Raw genomic sequence first — 21,909 nt, 5'->3', positions numbered from 1 at the left:
ATGGTAGCGTGTGCTGGGTGTTGTTTTGATGTTCCTTGGTGTGGGTGGATGTGCTGCCATGTACTGTAGTGGATGTTGTGGGTTTGTGGAGGCTGCAGCAAGAAACTGGGTGCCTCTCATGTCTAGGTGATCCTTGACTTTGAGGACTTTGGTTTCTTGATGTAGGTGGTCTGTGGGTGTAGTAGCTGTGCAGCCTGTGATTATTTTTAGGGCCGTGTTCTCTATGGTCTGTAGAGTGTTGTAGTGTGTTTTGGTGAGGTTAGAAGCCCAGGCAGGGCTTGCGTAATTCATCACTGAACGTATGTATTGTTTGTATACTGTGGTGGTGGTTTCTTTGTTGTGTCCGAATATTGTATGGGCAAGTGACCTCAAAGCATTGAGTCTTGGTGTTATTTTATTTTTAATATTTGTGATGTGTTGTTTAAATGACATTGATGTATTGTATGTTACACCAAGGATTTTTTTTTGGGGGGGAGTGTTGTTTATGGTGAGGTGTGGGATGTGACTGTGTTCTGCTGTCCAATTTGTGAGAAGAGTCACTGTAGATTTGGCTGGGGCTATTTTGAGCCTGTTTTGTGGTGAACCATTCGTGTAGTGTGCAACTGTGTTTGCGTTTTGGTGTGTACATGTAAGTGTTATATCATCTGCATAGGAAACTATGTGTATCTATGGTGTGTGGGGTGTGGGTACGTAGTACATGTATAAGTTAAAGAGTGTAGGGGACAAAACAGATCCTTGGGGGACGCCGTTTGTGAAGTTTCTGATGTTAGAAGACTGACCGGCAAATGTTACGTGTGCACATCTGCCTGCTAAGTAGTTTGCCAGCCATCTTTTTGTGTTATTGTGCATGTTTGTGTTGAGTATTTTGTTTGTGAGGTTGTGGCGGGGGATGGCATCAAAAGCTTTGCTAATGTCTAGTGTGGCTAGGAGTGTTCTGTGTGGTGGCCTAGCTGAATTCATCCCATCGAAAACTCTCTGTGTAAGGTCTGTAAGAAGGGTGTTTGTGGAGTGTAATGGCCTAAAGCCATGTTGTGATTGGGCTAGGGGAATGTGAGGTGTGACTAGTTGTAGTACCAGTCGTTCAGTGACTTTAGAGGGAGTGCAGAGGAGGGTGATGGGACGATGTGAGGAGGGTAACGTGGGGTCTTTTTTGAGTTTAGGGATAGTGATGATATTGCCATGCTTCCAGATGTTGGGTATTATGTTGTGTGAGTAGCTGTAGTTTGATGTGTTGGTGAGTGCTTGTATGCCTTGTGGTCCTAGGTGTTTAAGGTGAATGTTGCTTATGTTGTCATGTCCACAGGCAGATGAGTGCTTGAGGTTGTTATTGATGTGCTTCGTCTGGTTGTAAGTGAAAGATGCGTAGTCTGGGTCTGTGAGGAACTGTCTCTTACGTCGGATGATACATCTGTCTTCGGGATGCTGGTTTATATGGCTGACTTGTGAGAAGTGATTGATGAGAGTGTTTGCTTGTTGTTTGTTTGAGGGTATGGTGTCTGTTGTTGTGATGGCAGCGTGTGATTGTGTGGTGTTACTGTTGGAAAGTGTGATGCTGTTTAGTGTTTTGTAGAGTTTGCTGATGTTTGTTTTGTGGTCAAGTGTTTGGAGGTAATTTTTCCAGTTTAGTGTTTGCTGTTCTGATATTTTATTGTTTATCTCAGTGTTGAGTTCTTGTATTTGTTGTATGGTGTCTTGTGTATGGGCTGTTGGGGAGTATCGCAGTGTGTCCCGTTGTCTGATGAGGCCTTGAATTTCTGGTGTGAAGTTGGGGTTGTGTCTCTTTCTGTTGCCTCTAGGAATGTGTCTTTTGTCTTCGTTTTGTATGATTGTATTGAAAGTGTCCACAGTGGTGGTGATGTTTGTGATGGGTGTACTGTTTAGCGTTTCGAAATGTTTTTCTGTTTCAGTTACAAAGGCCTCCCAGTTGGCTTCCTTATAATTAGTGTATGTGTGATTGTGGCCGGCTGGGGTGATTCTGGTTTTGGTAGTGATGATGATTGGGAGGTGATCAGAACCTAGGGTTTTGACCACTCTCCATGATGTAGTGGGGGCGAGGTTTGGGGAGCAGAAGGTGATGTCTGGAGATGATGGGAGGAAGAGGGCTTGGTGTGGGATATGGGTATGTTGGTCTAGACTGTTTAGTATGAAAAGGTGGTCTGTCTGGGATTGTAGTACCAGCCCTCTGTCTGTGTCAGGGTTGTTGACATGCCAGGCCGACGACTTGGCGTTGAAATCACCACTCAGGATGATGTTGGGTATGTTAGTAATGTTGTGTATCTGTGGAGAGTAAGTATGTGGTACTGTGGGGGACGATTGGGCGGGAATGTATGTGTTAGCGATTGTTATGTGTGACTTGTTACCAGTGCGTATTTTAATTGATTGTATTTCTGTTGTGGTGTCATGTGGGGGGAGAAGTGACTTTGTGTGTGCACTGGTATCTGCAAAGTTGATGGATTTGTGTACCAGGGTGATGAGTCCACTGCCACCGCCGTCGGCCTGGTCTTGTCGAATGGTGGTGAAGTTATGAAATGTCTGTGTTTTCTGTGCTCTGTGTAGTTTAGTTTCTTGTAGGATGGCAATGTGTATGTTCTGTTGTTTGATGAATTGTGTGAGTTCATGTATTTTGGTGTTTATGCCATCTATGTTTAACTGAAGGATGTTTTGTGTGTGATGTGTGTTGGCTGCTGCAGCACGGGGGGGGGAGGTGGTATGGGTGGAGGGGAAGGGGTAGGAGGAGGTTGTGATGGAGGTAAGGGTTGAGGTGGATTAGGATGGGTTGGAATGGGAGGAGTTGGGGGACTGGATGGTGTGGGAAGGGTCGGTGGGTTTGGCTGTGGAGGTGTGAAGGAGGTAGGAGTAGGATTGGAAGGGGGGTTAGTGGGTGGGGGGAAGGAGCATAAGGAGCAGGTCCAGGTGTTTGTGTAATGTTTTCTGGATGCAAGTGTTGTGCAGGTGTAATGGGTCCAGTTCTTGCAGGAATTGCACTGAACTGAACCCTTTGTCTGTCGGCTCGACGTGATAGGTTTTGAGCATGTTGGACATATGTATTTGTTGGTGGGTCCTGGATTGCTCTCAATGTCCCCGGCTAGAAGAAGTTGTCGAGAAATGACAGCCAGGGAGTCATTTCTCGGTTTAGAAAAAACTGTGTTGTTGTGTGTGTCGTATTGGGAGATGTGGTACTTGCCCGGGCGACCGAAGCCACTCCCAGGTACTCGAGCCCCGTGAGGTGCCGGGGAGGGGGGGGGTTGCGGTGGTTTGGCCCCCATGCTGTCCTCCTCTTCTCTTCGACAGCTTCCGGGGGATAGACCCACGACGAAGACGCCACCGCTTCAGGTCCTGTAGTAGTAGTAGTAGTAGTACCTGGTATAGGACTACATAATAGATAGATAGATAAATAGATAGATAGAGAGACAGATAGAAGCAGGGAGTCAGATGATGAGAGGTGTTGTGTCTGCGAGAATCGAGCAGTGCTAAACATGCTTACACACTCTGACGCGAGGAATGCTTGAGACAGCGTCTAGTGGCCATGCACACACATATACACACATACTCACACACAGGCTCCTTAAGCTTTCCATCCATGAGGAACACACGTGACACACCCCTGCTACACCAGATTTTAGGAAAGAGAGCTCAGACGGAGATTAGCCACCGAACAGGCAAGAGAGCAGTAGACAGGCCTCAGAGGAGACAGGTGACGGGAGAAGGGCTTGGCAATTTGAGAGAGAGACAGATAGTGAGACAGGGAGGTAGCTACCCGGGACTTATATTCGTTCCGTGTGAGGGACTTGTTAATATTCCCAAGACAAATAAAAATAGTCCCATACTATTCTTTACCTCTCCTGTCACTACATGACATTTGATGGGGAAGCTACTACAAGATATAGAAGCCGCTCGACCACAAGTCTAAAATATACTTCTCTACAAATAACTACATAGTCTTTATGACATTTGGTAGCAGCGAACGTATACGAACCTCGTCTACGAATCAACATTAAATTCCTACAAAATATCAAGATTGAAAACAACCAACAACATCAGCTCCTGACAGTATTCTCTCCATCCAGCCCCCTCCGTCTCCCAGATCATTACGCTGATGCAGAGGTCAAGAGATCACTCGACGCCTTGCAAGTAGCTTAACGACAAACCAGCAAATCTGCGGACATCGTCTCCGAATTAAAAGCAAATTTCTACAAAAGCAACCGAGACTACAAGATTAGCTTCAGTTCTACATTGAATCCTACAAAATACAGCCTACAGTGCAAATAGTCTACAAGTCTACGACGAATCAGCGAACTACAGCCATCTACAATCAGCTACAATTAACAACTCTACGTCGTCTGTATAATCTTCTACACACACCTACAAGTAGCGGCAGTCTTCATCCCACAACGAGTAAATCACTAGAGAAAAGGACCGAGAAAACATCGACATAGAAAAACGGAACAAACAAACGAAGAGTGAGACACGACTCACAACTCATCTTACTCACTCGTCTTCACTCAAGTTACTCATCGCTACTCATTCACTCACCACAGCTACCAGTGTGGGAAGCCGACGTCATGTGCTGAGACGACAGCACGCCAATCAACCCGCGAAGGACAACGCTATCACCACGTGCAACACCACTAACACCATTTCCCACCACGGTAAAAATTAGTGAGTTACATAGTTACTTCATTCATACAATACACAGTGATAGACAATAAACTTCTGCACAAACATATAAAACGTGTTGTATAGTTACAGCTTAAATACACATACCTACTTCAATTATCTTCATAATTCAATCATTAAATACTTGCACCAACAATAAATATTCTACACTGTATATACAGTATTCATTCATTTATTATAACATTTATTTACTACCAACGAGTGTTACCATTTATACCTACGTAAAATACGTGTTTCATACATACAACTATACATTATTATATCTACAAAGTGATAAAGAAAATATACAATCACAGTTACTCAGTGAGCAATTAAGAGAACTGTATTAAACATTTATTAATTAAAGCTACCTAGTGGAAACTGATAAATTAACTTACAAGGAAAAAAAAAATGGCCATCACAAATGCCGTTAGCAAGAGTGAACATCTTCAACACAATCGTGAAGACAATGATTTCCACACAGTGCTGACACACATATTACCCAGATAGGTACAGGTGAACAACAAATCAGTGTGTATAGTTAATACTGTATATAGTGTATATATATATATTTTTTTTTTCTATAAAATAACAAAATATGGGACTATATAATATCATTTTCAGTAGTATCTGTGCAATATAAACTAAACTTTAAAAAAGTATCTCAAGGAAATTAGCCAGTAATTATGCAACCATGAACATGGAAAAAGTGTACACAAGCAAAGAAAAACAAACTATAGAAAATCAATACATAGAAAAAAAAAAAAAAAAAAGTAAGAAAGAAAAAAGAGAAATAAAGTAAGATCACATAACAAACAAATGAAAATAAGTGTAAATGTTACTATATATGCCAAAATACCACATAAACTACAAACAAAAAAGCAAATTGTGTCTCCACAAACAAGTGGCATGACAAATCATCACTATCATCGACCGCAGCATATGTTAGGACTGCAGTTATTACAATTATGTTACTCCATATTACAATAATGTAACTACAAACGATATGTAACAATTATGTAACGACAAACGATTGCATTATGTTACACTAACTACAATTATGTACCTACAAACGATATGTAACAATTATGTAACGACAAACGATTACATTATGTTACACTTGTTACAATTATGTAACTACAAACAATATGTACCAATTTATGTGACAGTTGCATTAACAAGATGTAACTTTTATGTAACCTTAACTACAATTATGTAACTACAAACAATACTACAAACAATATGTACCAATTTATGTGACAGTTGCATTAACAAGATGTAACTTTTATGTAACTTTAACTACAATTATGTAACTACAAACGATATGTAACAATTATGTAACGACAAACGATTGCATTATGTTACACTAACTACAATTATGTACCTACAAACGATATGTAACAATTATGTAACGACAAAACAGTTGCATTAACAAGATGTAACTTTTATGTAACTTTAACTACAATTATAAGGCCAAGACACTTATGTAATAGTTGCATTAACAAAATGTAACTACAATTATAAGGCCAACAATTATGTTACAATTATGTAGTACCACAATGTTAGTACAATATTATGTCATACAATTATCGCACAATTCTGTATTACCAGTATCATCATACAAGTTAGGTGAAATATTAGACATTACTAAAGTGATAACTCAAATATGTAATGTATAACCTAGCAGTATTACCATTGCACAATTATATGCGTACGTCTGTTGTACATGCACGTCTTACAAAGTGTTATACAACAACCATTGCATTTATTTCAAATATGTATACAACTTATTTAAAATGTAATATTACTGAATAATCACTATTTACTATGAATAATATATGTATACAATATTCATACAGTTATGTTACCTTACAATATTATGTATTTCACTTAATTAACTTATAAGTTCATTATAATATGTATGTAGTATGTATTTATATGTTATAACTATTAAATGTCGATGGTACGCCATTTTTGCGCGGCCGAGCAAATATAGGACTACATAATAGATAGATAGATAAATAGAGAGATAGAAGCAGGGAGTCAGATGATGAGAGGTGTTGTGTCTGCGAGAATCGAGCAGTGCTAAACATGCTTACACACTCTGACGCGAGGAATGCTTGAGACAGCGTCTAGTGGCCATGCACACACATATACACACATACTCACACACAGGCTCCTTAAGCTTTCCATCCATGAGGAACACACGTGACACACCCCTGCTACACCAGATTTTAGGAAAGAGAGTTTAGAAGGAGACAAGTGACCCTAGAGAGAGGTCGAGACGGAGATTAGCCACCGAACAGGCAAGAGAGCAGTAGACAGGCCTCAGAGGAAACAGGTGACGGGAGAAGGGCTTGGCAATTTGAGAGAGAGACAGATAGCGAGACAGGGAGGTAGCTACCCGGGACTTATATTCGTTCCGTGTGAGGGACTTGTTAATATTTACAAGACAAATAAAAATAGTCCCATACTATTCTTTACCTCTCCTGTCACTACATGACATTTGGTGGGGAAGCTACTACAAGATATAGAAGCCGCTCGACCACAAGTCTAAAATATACTTCTCTACAAATAACTACAAAGTCTTTATGACACTGGTACTGTAATAGTAGTAGTACTCGTAGTAGCAGCAGCAGCAAGTCTGGCATCTGGGACTGAACCCAGTGGACTGCAGACTAAAGAATTCCTTTTTCCAGAGCCCACCATCCTCCTTTCAGGGGATAGAGAGGGTGTTGAGGGACATTAGTATTTCCTAGGAACTTCACACTTCACCACTCAGATATATTGGTGTCACCATGTGACGACAACCCTCTCAGCATGTCATCGTAGTGAAGGGGTAGATTGGGTCTGAAAGGAGCTGTAGAAGACTTAAATATTACTACAGTAATTTAATAATGTTACAAATAAGATGTCATATTGATTGTTTTCTGACAAAGATTAGATTGATGCGTAACTAGTACTGTACGTTAGGGTTTTTACAGCAGGCAGTCTGATTTTCCTTGGGCTCATTCTTACCCTTGTTGTGACCTACAGTAATTGGTGCGCATCCAGATTTATGTTGGGTACTGTATAAGATTTATTTTTGTTGCATCTACAGGGGTGACTAATTCCAATGTGCGTCCTTAACTGTCACGTAGCAACTCCCCAAGTGACAGCACCTTTCTGAAGGATGAATTCTAGCAAGTGACAACCTCAGAGTTTGTCTATCTGTCTGTTGCCAGACGCCTTAATCGTGTAAGGGGTGGCCACAAACAAATCGCCTCCATGTCGCCCTGTCCCCCTCCATTTCACTGCCCTGCTCCCACCTCACACTTCCCTTTCTCATATACCTCACCACTCCATCCCTCCATCTCATCCTTGGCCTCCCCCTCCCTCTTCCCCCCTCCACCTGTCACATACATTCTTCTCGTTAGTCTCTTGCTCCATCCTCTCCACATAGCCAAACCACCTCAATGTATTTCTCCAAACGCTTTCTGTCACATCCACATTCACTTCTTCATTTGTCGGACTGTCTCGCCATGTAACTCCACATGCTTCTCTCAGATAACTCATTTCCGCCGCTCTCATTCTCATCTCCTTCCAACAGGTTCCAAGCGTCACTTCCATACGTTAGAGTTGGTGTTACAATACTGTCATGCAGCGACTTTTTTTTTACTTCCATGCTCGTTTCCCTGTTTCTTATCACTGCTTTGAAAGAACCAGCAAACTTTGTTCCCTGTTGTACCCTTTCAAGCACTTCACCCTTTAAACTTCCATCCATGCTCATCACACTACCCATATACTTAAATGCACTCATATTTTCTATTTCCTCATCATCCAACCTCACCGTACATTCAGTGACTTAATTACTCTCGAAGACCATAGCTTTACTTTTCCCTACATTCACCTTTAGATTCTGTTTCTTACACAGTCTTCCAAACTCATTCGCCAAGCCTTGCAGTTCCCTTTCGTCTTCACTTAACAATACAGAATCATCTGCGAACAACAGTACAGGGAGTGTCCAAACTCTGCCTTCTGTCATTAGGGCCACTACAACATCCACTGCCCTATCTTGTATCTCTTTTATAAACCCATCCATATACAGACTGAACAACCATGGAGACATGACACATTCCTGTTTCAGTCCAACATTCAGATAGAAAAATTCACACAGTTCACTATCCACACGCACTGCAACCTTAGCCCCCTCATATATTCACTTCACAGCATTCAGCAACGTCCCATTTGCTTCATATATTCTTTATTTTCCACATTCCTCGTCAGTCCATTCTGTCATATGCTTTCTCCAAATCCATGAAGGCCATATACAACTTTTTTCCCTTCTGTAGAAACTTTTCCACTTGAGACTTAAGAATTATTATCTGATTTACACAACCTCTTCCCCTTCTAAAACCTCTCTGTTCATCTCCAGCAAAGTCCTCTGTTATTTCCTTAACTCTGTCAATAAGTATCCTACCATTTATTTTTCCTTTTACACCAAGAAGACAAATGCCAACATGATTGCCACACACTTCTTTTTCACCTTTTCCTTTGTACAAGGGAATAATTATACCTGACTTCCAATCCTGTAGGACGTTACCTTCCTCCCAGGCAAATCTGCACATCTTCCATGTCCATTCTACTACTATCTCTCCCCCATGCTTCAGCATTTCACCACACGCTCCCACATTTCCCGGGGCTTTCCCCATTGTGACTTTCTTCATTGTTTCCACTACTTCCATCCTACTGATTTCTTCCTCTCTTCCCACCTCCCTCCCATTTCCAGGGGCTTTCCCCATTTTGACTTTCTTCATTGCTTCCACTACTTCCATCTTACTGACTTCTTCCCCTCTTCCCACCTCCCTCCTTCTCCCAGCCATTCCCCAACCACTTATACTTGCATTATTTTCTCTATGTTTAACAGTTCCTTAGAGTTCAGTGAGCATCATATATTCACATCCGTTGATATTTTGGATATTGACAACAGACTGCTTTATCACTAGTGGAGGGTCAGAACCCAATGAGACCTTTTCATTTTTTTCCTAGTTGACAAGGAGAATCATTGCACTTTTACTGCATGTCATGAAATGACTGCCTTGAAGTTATAGGCCCATCATCTCTTTTTGCTTATAAGTTCTTCCCCCTTCAGAAACCCTTGGTCATGATTATGACCCAGAATTACTACAAGGTATGCTTAACTCCCAAATGCCAGGCTATTTTTAAAACAGTCATCACCTCACAACAGGCAATTTCACAGAACTTAGGGAAACGAGTTGATGACCATTTTACTCAACAACTCTTTCTCTTGCGAAAGAAAGTATCCCCAGGTCTCTAGGTCATTGCGTTGATGAGTAATGACGTGAGGAAGAGAACTAATTTTTGCTATGAGAGCAGGACGTGTTCGTGTGTCTGCCCGCGATGCCGACTATGGCTTTGATCGTTGCGTGGTGTCTTCTCCACTACTGGATAAACTAGACACTGTTGCATCCAAGGCATGCCTTATGGCACTGTCACTGAGCCCTTTTCTAGCATCCTTGGAAAGAGGCTTGGCAGGGTTGGAAGATGCAATTGACTACAGGCGCAGCGAACGGAATCAAATAGGAACCTGAAGACATCATTGTACACCTGGCAGAAGCATGAAACAAACTGACTCTCTCTAGTGTGCTATGGAGGTACTCCCTCCCTACCCTTTGGTGGTGATATTAAATGGTGGCAGGAAGTCACTTGCGCGTATGCAGTAGATATCGTAGTCGTCGCAGAGCTTTACCAAAACTGTGTTAGATTGTAGGGATTTTAAGAAGGAGAGAATGTTCATTGTTCTTGTCATGAATGCAGGGGAAAGATGAATATGAGTCTGGGGTTTAATAGCAGTTTATTCCTTCAGAGGAAGTGTCTCACAAGAACAGTACCGAGGCGAGAGTGGTTTTATGCTTGCTAGCTCTGCGCACTCTGTTCGTGTCTTTTCCCACCGTCTCTCTCTCTCTCTCTTTCATTTCCCCTGTATATGACTGGTTGTGTCACGCGTAAGGGCACGTGTGTGTGTGGGGGGGGGGGACTTCCAAGCCTGTGGGAGTTTCCATAAATTCCATCAGGCATCATACTGTGCTGTGTGTGAAATCCTAGCGTGAGAATGTGCATCGTTGGTTCCTCTAGACCTATTGTTTAGGCACGACTTGCATCTAACCTCAGTATTATATATTAACAATATGCACGTTACTAGTTATTATGGAGTGTTATGATATTTTAGTGTCCTGACATCACACAGTCACGCTCATGACAGCATGTAGTTACAAATTACATATTCTGTCAACCAGTTAATACTTGGTATTCATCACAATATTGTAGTGACTGTAATATGTAAAAACATAACTTATTGTAGTAATATATTGTATGTATAATATATGCACTGGCTTAAATGCATGGTAGTAAAATTGAATATAGAATATTGTATAACATATTGCAGTAATATAGTGGTGCAAATGTGTATGTACAATAGACATACGCATGTATTTATGCAATGGTAATATTGCTAGGTCATTGCATTACATATACGGTAATCCCTGCAAGATCCGACGTAAGAGAGCCAAAGGCATGTCCAGGACTTGGGAAGATGCCCTCTGGACAGGTACTTATGGACCCCAACCCAACCTAACATTGAAAGCCTGATTAACTCCCTACAGGACATGCACAGCACCTATTTAAGATCTTATTCACACAGATAGGGGACAGAAATCATGAAATAAATGAAAAGGAACCAAAGAATGTGGAATTAGAAGTGAGTAGGGAAAATATTCAGCAGTGTATAGGGTACTTCCGACATGTCCGTGGCTATTGTGAAGATTGCTGTAACCCACCTCCTGTCAGGCTCTGACAGTGGTGAAGATGCTATTGAAGCACATAGAGTAATCCAGTGTTGCGCTGCACTTAATCCTTTGCACTCTGAATTGTAATTTCTTAACACTGCACATTCTTTTCTTACTTGCACTGCACATGAAACATGCCAGTGTTGCACTCTGTGTAACTTGCAATACTTTGGTGATAGAAACTCCGTGTACAAACAGCTAGATAAGGAGTTTATTACAAGCTCACAGTAAAATAGTCTGCCCTTCTCGGCTGCCTGATATCAACTGATGCAATAACGCCGTCTTCAGGCGTGGGAAAGCATGCTGACCTAGCAAGATTAGTGGGGGCATGCATGCATTGGGGGGGGACATATATACATCGGGGGTAGACATATTGTGGAGGGGGTACATCTGCACTTAATCCTTTGCACCCTGAATTCTAATTTCTTAACACTGCACATTCTGTTCTAAACGCTCCACAACACTGTAAATTTGCATGTAGTTTAGTGGCGAGTTTTTGCTGTTTATTCACTGTCAGAGTTGGAGAGTAGGTGTTGCAGGTGACCAAGGGGCACATTGCTGGGACATGGTGATGGGTTACCCACTGCAGACAACTCTGAAGATAGCAGACAACTCTGATGATAGCCGCAAACTCACTTCCAGTGGAGACTCCACTGTGGCCGATGTACTGGGCTGTGGCTTGGAGGTGGAAGGCATGTCTTGGGGAGACAGTGGTGTGGAGCCAGGGCTGGGCACTATGGGGGTCACGGACCTGAAGAAAGTGTCAGTGGTTGATTGACGTAAGGAACAGCGATTCTGGCGATTGATGATGCGCTGCCTAAAAGCACGCACTTCCTCCACAAGTCCCAGGGGCCCCATCTCCCAGTCTCAGTCCGGGTGATCAAGGTAGTCCAGAACAAACTCTACGTGCTCCTGGAGTGCGCGTAGCTTGGGGATGGCTGGAGTGGTGGCACGCTGAAAGGAGTCCGCATCATCCTCACTGTCCTCGTCGGAATCTTCCAACTGGGTACCCATACCTGCAACTGAAGATGCAATCTCAACATCAGACATGATCTGATACCCAGGATCGCCTTCGTCATCATCCAACCACTCACACACTTCGTCCACATCCACCTCATTGCCAGCCGCATGAAGATATGCATGGAAGTCATCCTCATCAAAACTTAGAAAGCTGTGCACCACATCGGCCCCGAGAAGCAGATGAGACCAACCACCTTCCTGAGTCTTGAAAGGGACTTCCCTTCATGCTCTGTCCCAGTTGTAGATGGCTGACTTGAGGTTGTAGCGGCGAAGGTTTTCTACAGTCCGCTGGCCTTATGTGTCCCGTCCCTCCCTGCACTTGTCCTTGTCCTTGAGAACAACCATCACCTCGTCCATGAACTTCCAGTGGTACAGCCTCTTTGTAGCCACGATCACTCCTTGGTCCATTGGTTGGATGAGAGCAGTTGTATTAGGTGGCAAAAACAAGCACATAATGCGGCCATTCTCAGCCACCAACTCCTTGTCAGACAGATGCACAGGTGCATTGTCCAGAAGAAGGAGAGCCTTTACCTGGCTGCATGGGATTCCCCGTGTGTTCGTCAGATAATGGATGACTTCCTTGATGAAATGCTGGTGAAACAAGTCTTTGAAGATCTTGGCTGTGAACCAAGCCTTCACAGAATGGTACCAAATGACAGGAAGGACATCCATCAACCCACAAGGGCACCGAGGCTGCTTTGCATGGCCAACAATTACAGGCTTGAGCCGGTGCATGCTGTTAGCATTGGCACAACACAAAACAGATATCCGTTGCTTGGAGAGCTTGCATCCAGGTACACGCTTCTCTGTCTCCTCTGCTAGTGAGTTCGGTGGCAGCGAGCGATAGAACAAGCCAGTTTCGTCATTGAGAGTGAGGCCCTCCCTGTCGATCAAGCCGTTCACCATCTGCTGAAACTATTTATTCCCTCCTTGTTGGCATCCAAAGCTTCACTGTGGGCCTTACGGTTGGTAAGTCCATGTCGCAACTTGAAAGCAAAGAGCCACGCTTTGGATGCCTTGATGTCTGGGGTGTCGTGTAACCTTGCGAACTTCTCGGCAGCAGCCCTCAGCTCTGTACCATGCACCAGCATACCAGCAGCACGTTGTTGACAATACCAAATCAGCGTGGAGCAGTCGGAATCTGCATCCTGGGAGGGTACATAACTTTCCTCTCCAAGCTGCATTTGGTGTTCGATGTGAAATCTGTCGTGTACTGGATGAGTCCGTCCGGGGATTTCTTGATATCGAACAAGGTAGAGTGGGCCAGGTTGAATTTTTGGAGGATCCGGGATGTCGACCATCCCTCGTCCACCTTCTCCAATATCTCCCTCTTCTTCTCCAGAGTCAGAACCACTCATTTCCTCTCATCAATGTCGACCATCCCTCGTCCACCTTCTCCAATATCTCCCTCATCTTCTCCAGAGTCAGAACCACTCATTTCCTCTCATCAGGTGGCAGTGCCATCGTCACATACATGATTAAGAGGCAGCAGAGGAACTATGGAGTCTGCAGCAGGTAGGGCACCACCACAAAGGCGAGCATGTGGGCAGCCATGGCGGCAAGTGTGCAGTCACGACGGTAGTTAGGCAGGAAATGGGGAGGATGCAGGATGCTGTACTGGACATTGGCAGAACTACACACCAAATGTGGAGAGGATGGAGGGTGAAAGACTGACGAAGAGAGTGTATGTGAGTGAGGTGGAGGGGGGAAGAGGGAGGGGGAGGCCGAGGATGAGATGGAGGGATGGGGTGGAGAGGTATATGAGAGAGGGGGGTGTGAGTTGGGAGCAGGGCAGTGAAATGGCGGGGGACAGGGCGACTTGGAGGCGATTTGTTTGTGGCCACCCCAAACAGGATTGAGGCGTCTGGCAATAGATAGATAGATAGATAGACACACCAAATTCAAAGTAGGGTTGAAAACTTTTGTGTGTGTGTGTGTGTGTGTGTGTGTGTGTGTGTGTGTCCAAGGACCCGAGCCCAAAATGTTCAGGACTTGGGGTGTCCAGGACTTGGGCATTCGGGTCTTACAGGGATTACTGTTATGCCTATAGGAGTGCCTTACACTCAGCTTGTCTGATGATTAAGTGAAATACATAATTCTGGTAACACAGAATTGTAGGAACATTGTAGTTACATTGTATGAATATATGTTACTAACCATTATGTAGTATGTTATGATATTTTAGTGTTCTGACACAGACGTCACCTGGTGGCCAGATTGTGACGTGTATAGACATTACCTGGCAGATGGGGGTTAATGTATGAGGTCATGATTGGACATTACAATAATTGTTTTCAATATTTCATCAGGCATTATATTGCACTACATGTTCATTACCATATTAGGAGTGTGAAAGCGGACCATTATTGTCTAGTGTCCTGCCCTCCTCTCTTCCTATTTCTCCCATCTTTCCTGTCACTTCTTAAGGAAAGAAAAGCTATAAGAAGTGACAGGAAAGATGGGAGAAATAGGATGAGAGGAGGGCAGGAATAGAAAAAGAATGATAAAGGCTAATGAAGAAGTAGGCACTCACTTGGTGTAGTGCTGCCTACTTCTTCCTTAGCCTTTATCGTTCTTTTACTGTTCCTGCCCTCCTCTCTTCCTATTTCTGCCATCTTTCCTGTCACTTCTTATTGCTTTTCTTTCCTTTACAGGTGGCTTTACATTGAATGACAAGCCAAATGGTTTCCTGTAAGCCAAGAAACCATTTACAAAGCTGGGTGGTAACCATATAACCAAACCATATGTGCTCCCTACGTGTCAACAAGTGGGTTGGTGGAGGGTTAGTGCCCCTCCCCATAAAACAAATAACTCAAAGTCAAGTGGCCACCCCTTGCGGGATTGCGGCATCTGGCAGTCGATAGAATAGAATAGACTACATAGCCTGAAGATGGTTCTTTCGTTAGCATCCCCTGTTACAAGCTTCTCAAAAAGGAATAGTCATTCAGAGGAAATGTTGATTACCAATAAGATTTCCTAGCTAATGGTGATTGTTGTGTTGCATCTTTTGTGTTCTCCAGAAAATGTGGTACTGTACCTGTATCTGTTTCATATAACTCTAAAAATTATTTGTCATATGCAGTTATGTGTGCATCATTTGTATGAAGAGCTAACTAACTAATGCTGTTACTTCAGGGAGTGTGATGGAGGAGGGTGAGGAGGCATCGTCACTATAGGCCTGCACGACACCACCATGAGCCACACCACGATCAGGGTTTGTTGACACATTACATTGCATACCTTATTCATGGCACAATACCTTACAGTAGTTTGTCAGTGAGTGTAGTGTCATTGGCATGGAGGTGGTAAGAGACTGACACAATTGGGAGATGTCATTTGCAACTCCAGTTTACAGTGTACCGGTACATATTTGCTATTTTGTTTTTAATGCAAGTACAGCACAGTACCCTACTGTACTGCTAGGTCAGAATAAAGTTTTGGTTGATAATACCACAACCAATTATCTAAGGTGTTTCATTGAAAGTATACTAGTAATACAGGTTCCATTGTTGAAGTAAACCCTCTATATATAAGACATTGAATGGGGAGCCTACATTTGGTGGTGCTGTGCACCCTGAGTGGAGCAGCTGCAGCATCTATCCAGGAGCCAAACTTCCCCATACTTCCATGCACCTTGCCTCAGGAAGGATGCTGGTGAGGCACTGTCTTCCACAAGGGGGTGCTCAATCACTACATGATTTACAGTATGTACTGGACTGTACCTGTCAGACGACCCCAGAGACACAGTTGCTTATCTGTGGTTGACAGGTCTGCTCAGTAGGAGACTGGGGTTAAGCAACAACATCAGTAACAACAACAAAACACTATATACAGTAATGAACTAACTGGGGGAACATGAGGTTGTTAAATTTGAATACTAACTAAATCTTGTCTTCCACAGTCATCTTAATTCACGATTTATACAGATTCGCTCCATACCTAGCATAGCTCTTGATATACATTACGATACCTTACATGTTTATATGTTGTGTTTTAATTTTCATTGGTCTTAATACAGTACTATGCAACTCAGTATTTTATACTTTACTGTATATACATATTTATTATGCCACATTGGTAATCAGAATATTTTACGTCATTGACAAATTAAAATACAGGAAGACAATAAACTCCATTCCATGACTGGCTGTTCTGCTTATATAGTACATTACTTTGTACATTCGTGATTTTATATCTGTATTATATATATACAGTACACTACAATAAACTACAATATTTTGAACTCTGCAGTGGTCCCTTGGATAGTTTTTTTTTTTTTTTTTTTTGAGTAGCATGATTACTCTCATGAGTAACAAAATTGATTCAGGGATAATGCTCACTATGTTTGGCTTGTGCCAAGCTTCAGTCAGGTATTGTTAGCTCCTGTGTTTTGTATTCACTTATTAATGCTACAACAGGGTTGAGTCAAGTTCATGATGCTCCATCTTCTTTCTTTATTTTATCATACATTTCTTTAAATTTGTGAATATTTTTAGCACAGACAATCTTGTCTGTCGGCAGTTCCATGCATAAGTAGATCTTATTAGAAAGCTGTGCTGTCTCACATCCATATCTCTTCTTGTCATCTGTAATATCCTACTATGTCCTCTTGATCTTTTAGTCACAAGTACAGTATTACAAAGTTTTCCTTGTCATCTTTTTCTTCCATCTTCCAGTGATGGCAAATCCAGTCTTTTTAACCTCTCTTCATGACTTAAGTCTTTTATGGTTGGAACCCTATTTGTTACTCTCTCTGCAGCTTTTGAAACGTAATCATGTGTGTTTTTATTTGGAGGGACCAAACAATTGCTACATATTCAAGAGGTGGTCTGATATAGCTAAGTTTTAGTTATTTTATTTAATTTGTCCTCATCTATATATCTAAAGGCTATTTTCATATTAGCTAATAGAACATAGTTTCCCCACCCTGACGTTATCTTCAGGTGAAAGCTTTGGGTTTAATAATCATTCCAAGGGCTTTCTCTTTTCATAGTTTTGGAGCTTGTGATCTCCCAGTTTATATTTGGATGTGGGTCTCTTATTATTTTTTCCAAACTATATCACATGGCATTTATTCTGCTTTAAACTCCATTGTCCATATTTTCACTCCATTCAGAGAGTCTGGTATGTGTACTTTTATTTTTCAACATGAAATAACATCCATGATAGATCTTAAAATTTTCACATCATCAGGAAACATAGCATATTCATATAGCTGCCAGTGCTAAGATATTCCATTGCATCATTTATATATATATACTGTATATTGTTACGGAACAGAGAAAGATAACGTATACTTTAAGTGAGAATACTAAGAGTCACTACTGTCCCGTAAAGTTCCAGGTTCAAAACAAAAGAGTTAGGTAAAATTACAAGTTAAAGTTTAATGCTCAAACTAACAACAAAACATTCAGGACTCATAAGGATAATGTAATGGCAAATAAACAGGTTAAATATATGGTTAACTGCAATAGCCTCTATTAACACGAAATTAGCAAGAGTAAATTTATCTAAGTCAGCCCTGATAAAATGAAAATACACCTGGTAATGCTCAGTAAATGCAAGATAAATTATTACAGATACAAACTATTATCAAAAATGACTGACATAAAACCCAACATTAATCACAAAGACCTCACTAGGCCTAAGAAATAACCCTATGCTACACAGCACAAGAAAAAATACAACAGTTATACTCAAATTACACACAGCTGCTAGATGTTTGGAGATTTCTTGAGCACTCACAATAATAATATCTGTACACGGGAGGACAAAGATGTGAACAAAATGAGGAGCAGTTCTAAGTGGCAATGATGCAGAGACTGAGCTCATTATATAGGGGCCAGCAGAGCTTGATACAACTTGTAAGAAGGACGCGCAAATGAAGCCATGGGGACAAAAAGCTGAAAATCCCGCTCTGAATAACAGAGAAAACGACTTACTCTACTATAACGGTAGAAGGGGGGAACTGAGGCAGAACACGCTCGTGATCAAACATGCAGCACACTGTGTGTTAAAAATTACACAAAGGATGATGAAATCATAGGCTATGTAACACCTCCCCACAAAGAAAAAAGAAATTTACAAAGGAAATTTCTTATTACTCTAAAACAATCTGTATATGGCATTACAGAACATGCAAAAGTCTTTCCTAATGTTACAAAACATGAGATCTCCCTAGCACGTTCAGTCATAGGTACTTGCCAGTATCCCTTTAACAAATCAAACTTACTTATGTACCTAGCCTTTCCGATCTTGTCTATGCAATCTTCCACACGAGGGAGAGGGTAAGTGTCTGTTTTGGTTATCTGATTAACACGTCTGTAGTCGATGCAAAGCCGCTGTGACCCACCTGGCTTAGGGACTAGAGTGACAGGAGAACTCCACTCGCTCTGACAGGGCTCAATCATCTTGTGGTCCAACAGGTAGCCAAGCTCCTTCTGGATGAGAGGAACTTTGACTGGGTTCACACGGTAAGGAGGCAATTTAATTGGCTTTGCGTCTCCAACATCGACATCATGCATCAACACAGTGGTTCTTCCTGGAGTAGCACGGAACACTTGCGGGTACTCCTGCAGTAATGCCGAAAACTCCTGCCTTTCCTTGGGAGGCAGATGAGAAAGCTTAGTCTGGAGATCATTCATGATATCAGGATTCTTCCCCAAACTATCACTCAGGCTCATGCTGCATGGGAGAACTTCACTTGTAGACTCGGGTGGAACAGCTACAGTGCAGACTGGATTATTTTCGTCCTGCCTGTGATATGACTTTAGCATGTTGATGTGACATAGTTGCTTGCTCTTTCTACGATCTGGTGTGGCGATGACATAGTTGACATCACTGAGTTTCTTCTCCACGAAATAAGGACCACTAAACTTGGCTTGAAGAGGTTGCCCATGAACTGGTAGCAGAATCAAAACCTGATCTCCTGGCTGAAAGTGGCATAACCTGGACTTCTTATCATACCAAGTCTTCATCTTCTCCTGAGCAGCTCCTAAATTCTCTCTCGCCAGCTGTAAAGCAGTGGACAGCCGTTCTTTGAACTTCATCACATACTCCAGCAGGTTGACGTCATCTTCCTCCGACAGCCAGCATTCCTTGAGTAACTTAAGGGGTCCTCTTACTTCATGGCCAAACAGTAGTTCAAAAGGTGAGAAGCCCAGTGATTCACTTGGAGATTCTCTTGCGGCAAACACAACGAATGGAAGACCTTTATCCCAGTCTTTCTGATGTTCCAAACAGTATTTCTTGAGCATCGATTTGAGTGTTTGATGATATCTCTCCAACGCTCCTTGGGTCTGGGGATGGTAAGCTGAAGACGTGATCTGGGTGATGCCCAACTCTTTCAGAGACTGCTTGAAAACATTTGACATGAAATTACTTCCCCGGTCTGACTGTACCTCCTTGGGCAGACCAAACTTTGTGAAGAACCCTAGCATTTCCTTAACCACGTTCTTTGCTGAGATGTTTCTAAGTGGAATGGCTTCAGGATAACAAGTAGCCATATCAATCAGGGTCAACACATAAGAAAATCCTGAAGAAGTCTTAGGAAGAGGGCCCACAATATCCACCAACACACGGGTGAAAGGCGCCTCAAAAGGAGGAATGGGAACTAGAGGTGCAACCTTTTCAGTCTGATTACACTTCCCCACAACTTGACAGGTGTGACAAGACTTACAATACCAGGAAACATCCCTGAAGATACCTGGCCAGTAGAAGTGTTTCAAAATGCGTGCCACAGTCTTCCTCACTCCAAGGTGTCCTGCCAAACTGGAATCATGAGCCACTCGAATGATATCCTGCCTACAAACACGAGGGATGACAACTTGATGTACAACCTCCCATTCACAGTCGGCTGATGCTGTTGGGGGTCTCCACTTCCTCATAAGTACTCCTGACTTTACATAATAACAAGTAGAAGCACTGGCTGACTCTTCTTCACTGTAAGCAGAGTTAGCTAGACCTTTCAACTCAGGGTCAGCAACCTGCAACTCAACCAACTCTTGACGAGACAAATTATCAACACTACGGAGTACTGCCTCATCTGGTGAGTGGTCCAAATTAGCAAGAAAAGTGTCAGCTAGGATAACATCATCATCATCATTATCCTCTAAATCACCAGTAACTTTAGACTTAGCCCTAGTGACAGCACATGCAGGGAACACATCAGGGACACCACAATCCTGGGCCGCAGCCACTGGCTCACTAGACAACTGAGGAGCTGGACACACTTGACTTCCACCAATATCATTTCCAAGTAAGAAAGTTACACCTGACATTGGGAGTGTCTCAACCAACCCAACCATAACGGAACCATTAACAAAACCAGACTCTAAATTCACTCTGCACAGAGGGACAGAGAAATAATTATTCCCTACACCTTGTAGGATTACAGTTTCATCAGAAGAATTAACATTAGAGCCTAGAACACTGGTCAGCATAAGGGATTGGCAAGCACCTGTATCACGATATATTTTAACTGATTTCCTGTCATTACTGTCCAGAGGACTGACAAAACCATCAGACAGGAAATTAGCACATGAACTCTTGAGAGTGTCACCCACGTTACTGCTCAAAAGAGGAGCTCCATCATGAGAATTTAAGTTACCCCTCAAAGCAGGTTCAGTTAACTCAGTTAAAGAATTCTGGGAACTCTCAAGAGTGGACACTAGACCAATTGACTGAATATTTAAAGACTCCTTTTGTTCACATCACGCTGTCTCCTGAAACATCTCTCCGTAGTATGACCAAGCTTACTACAATAAGTACATTTACTTTTCTGAAATCTAGAGGTGAAGCTGGTATTTACTTCCTGAGAAACATCATCTTTATTCTCTTTCCTGTTACCTGTACTCTGAGTAGAGGCAACGTACTTACTCTCAGCTTTCCCTTTTTCTCTAGAATATCTCTTGTGAGTGAGAACATACTCATCAGCTAAAACTGCAGCATCAGACAAATTATCTATTCTTCTCTCATCAAGATATAGGCTTACATCTTTATAAATACACCTTTTGAAATCCTCCAGCAAAATCATCTGCCTAAATTTACCAAAATCAGAATCCACATTCTTAGAATTTAACCACTGCTCTAACAGATCTTCTTTGATTTTTGCATACTCAACATGGGATTGCTTATCTTGCTTGTAAGTTGTCCTAAATTTTACTCTATAGGCTTCAGGAACAAGCTCATAGGCCTTAAGAATCAAGCTCTTAACTACATCATAATTATCAGATTGATCCTGAGGCAAAGATGCATAAGTTACTTGAGCTTTACCGGTGAGAACAGTTTGAAGGAGTACTGGCCAATACTTTTTAGGCCAATTAAAACCTGTAGCTACCCTCTCAAACAACTGAAAATACTTTGTTAAATCAGATTCATTAAAAGGAGG

General features: G+C 42.2%; 1 protein-coding gene across 1 annotated transcript in view; it reads left to right on the top strand.

The window, feature by feature from the left end:
• The window catches only part of LOC145404401 (tyrosine-protein kinase CSK-like), a 402,657-nt gene that overhangs the window by 296,700 nt on the left and 84,048 nt on the right, over positions 1-21,909 (top strand). The window contains exon 2 of the mRNA XM_080275917.1: positions 15,657-15,735. The gene's annotated coding sequence lies outside the window, so the exon portion shown is untranslated. The remainder of the gene's footprint in view (positions 1-15,656; positions 15,736-21,909) is intronic.

Source organism: Coenobita brevimanus, chromosome 63 (genome assembly GCF_032717465.1).
Source record: "Coenobita brevimanus isolate Jiangsu-jjx chromosome 63, ASM3271746v2, whole genome shotgun sequence".
NCBI classification, from domain to species: Eukaryota; Metazoa; Arthropoda; class Malacostraca; order Decapoda; family Coenobitidae; genus Coenobita; species Coenobita brevimanus.
Note: the sequence above shows the minus strand (reverse complement) of the source record. Positions and strands in the feature narration are given on the sequence as shown.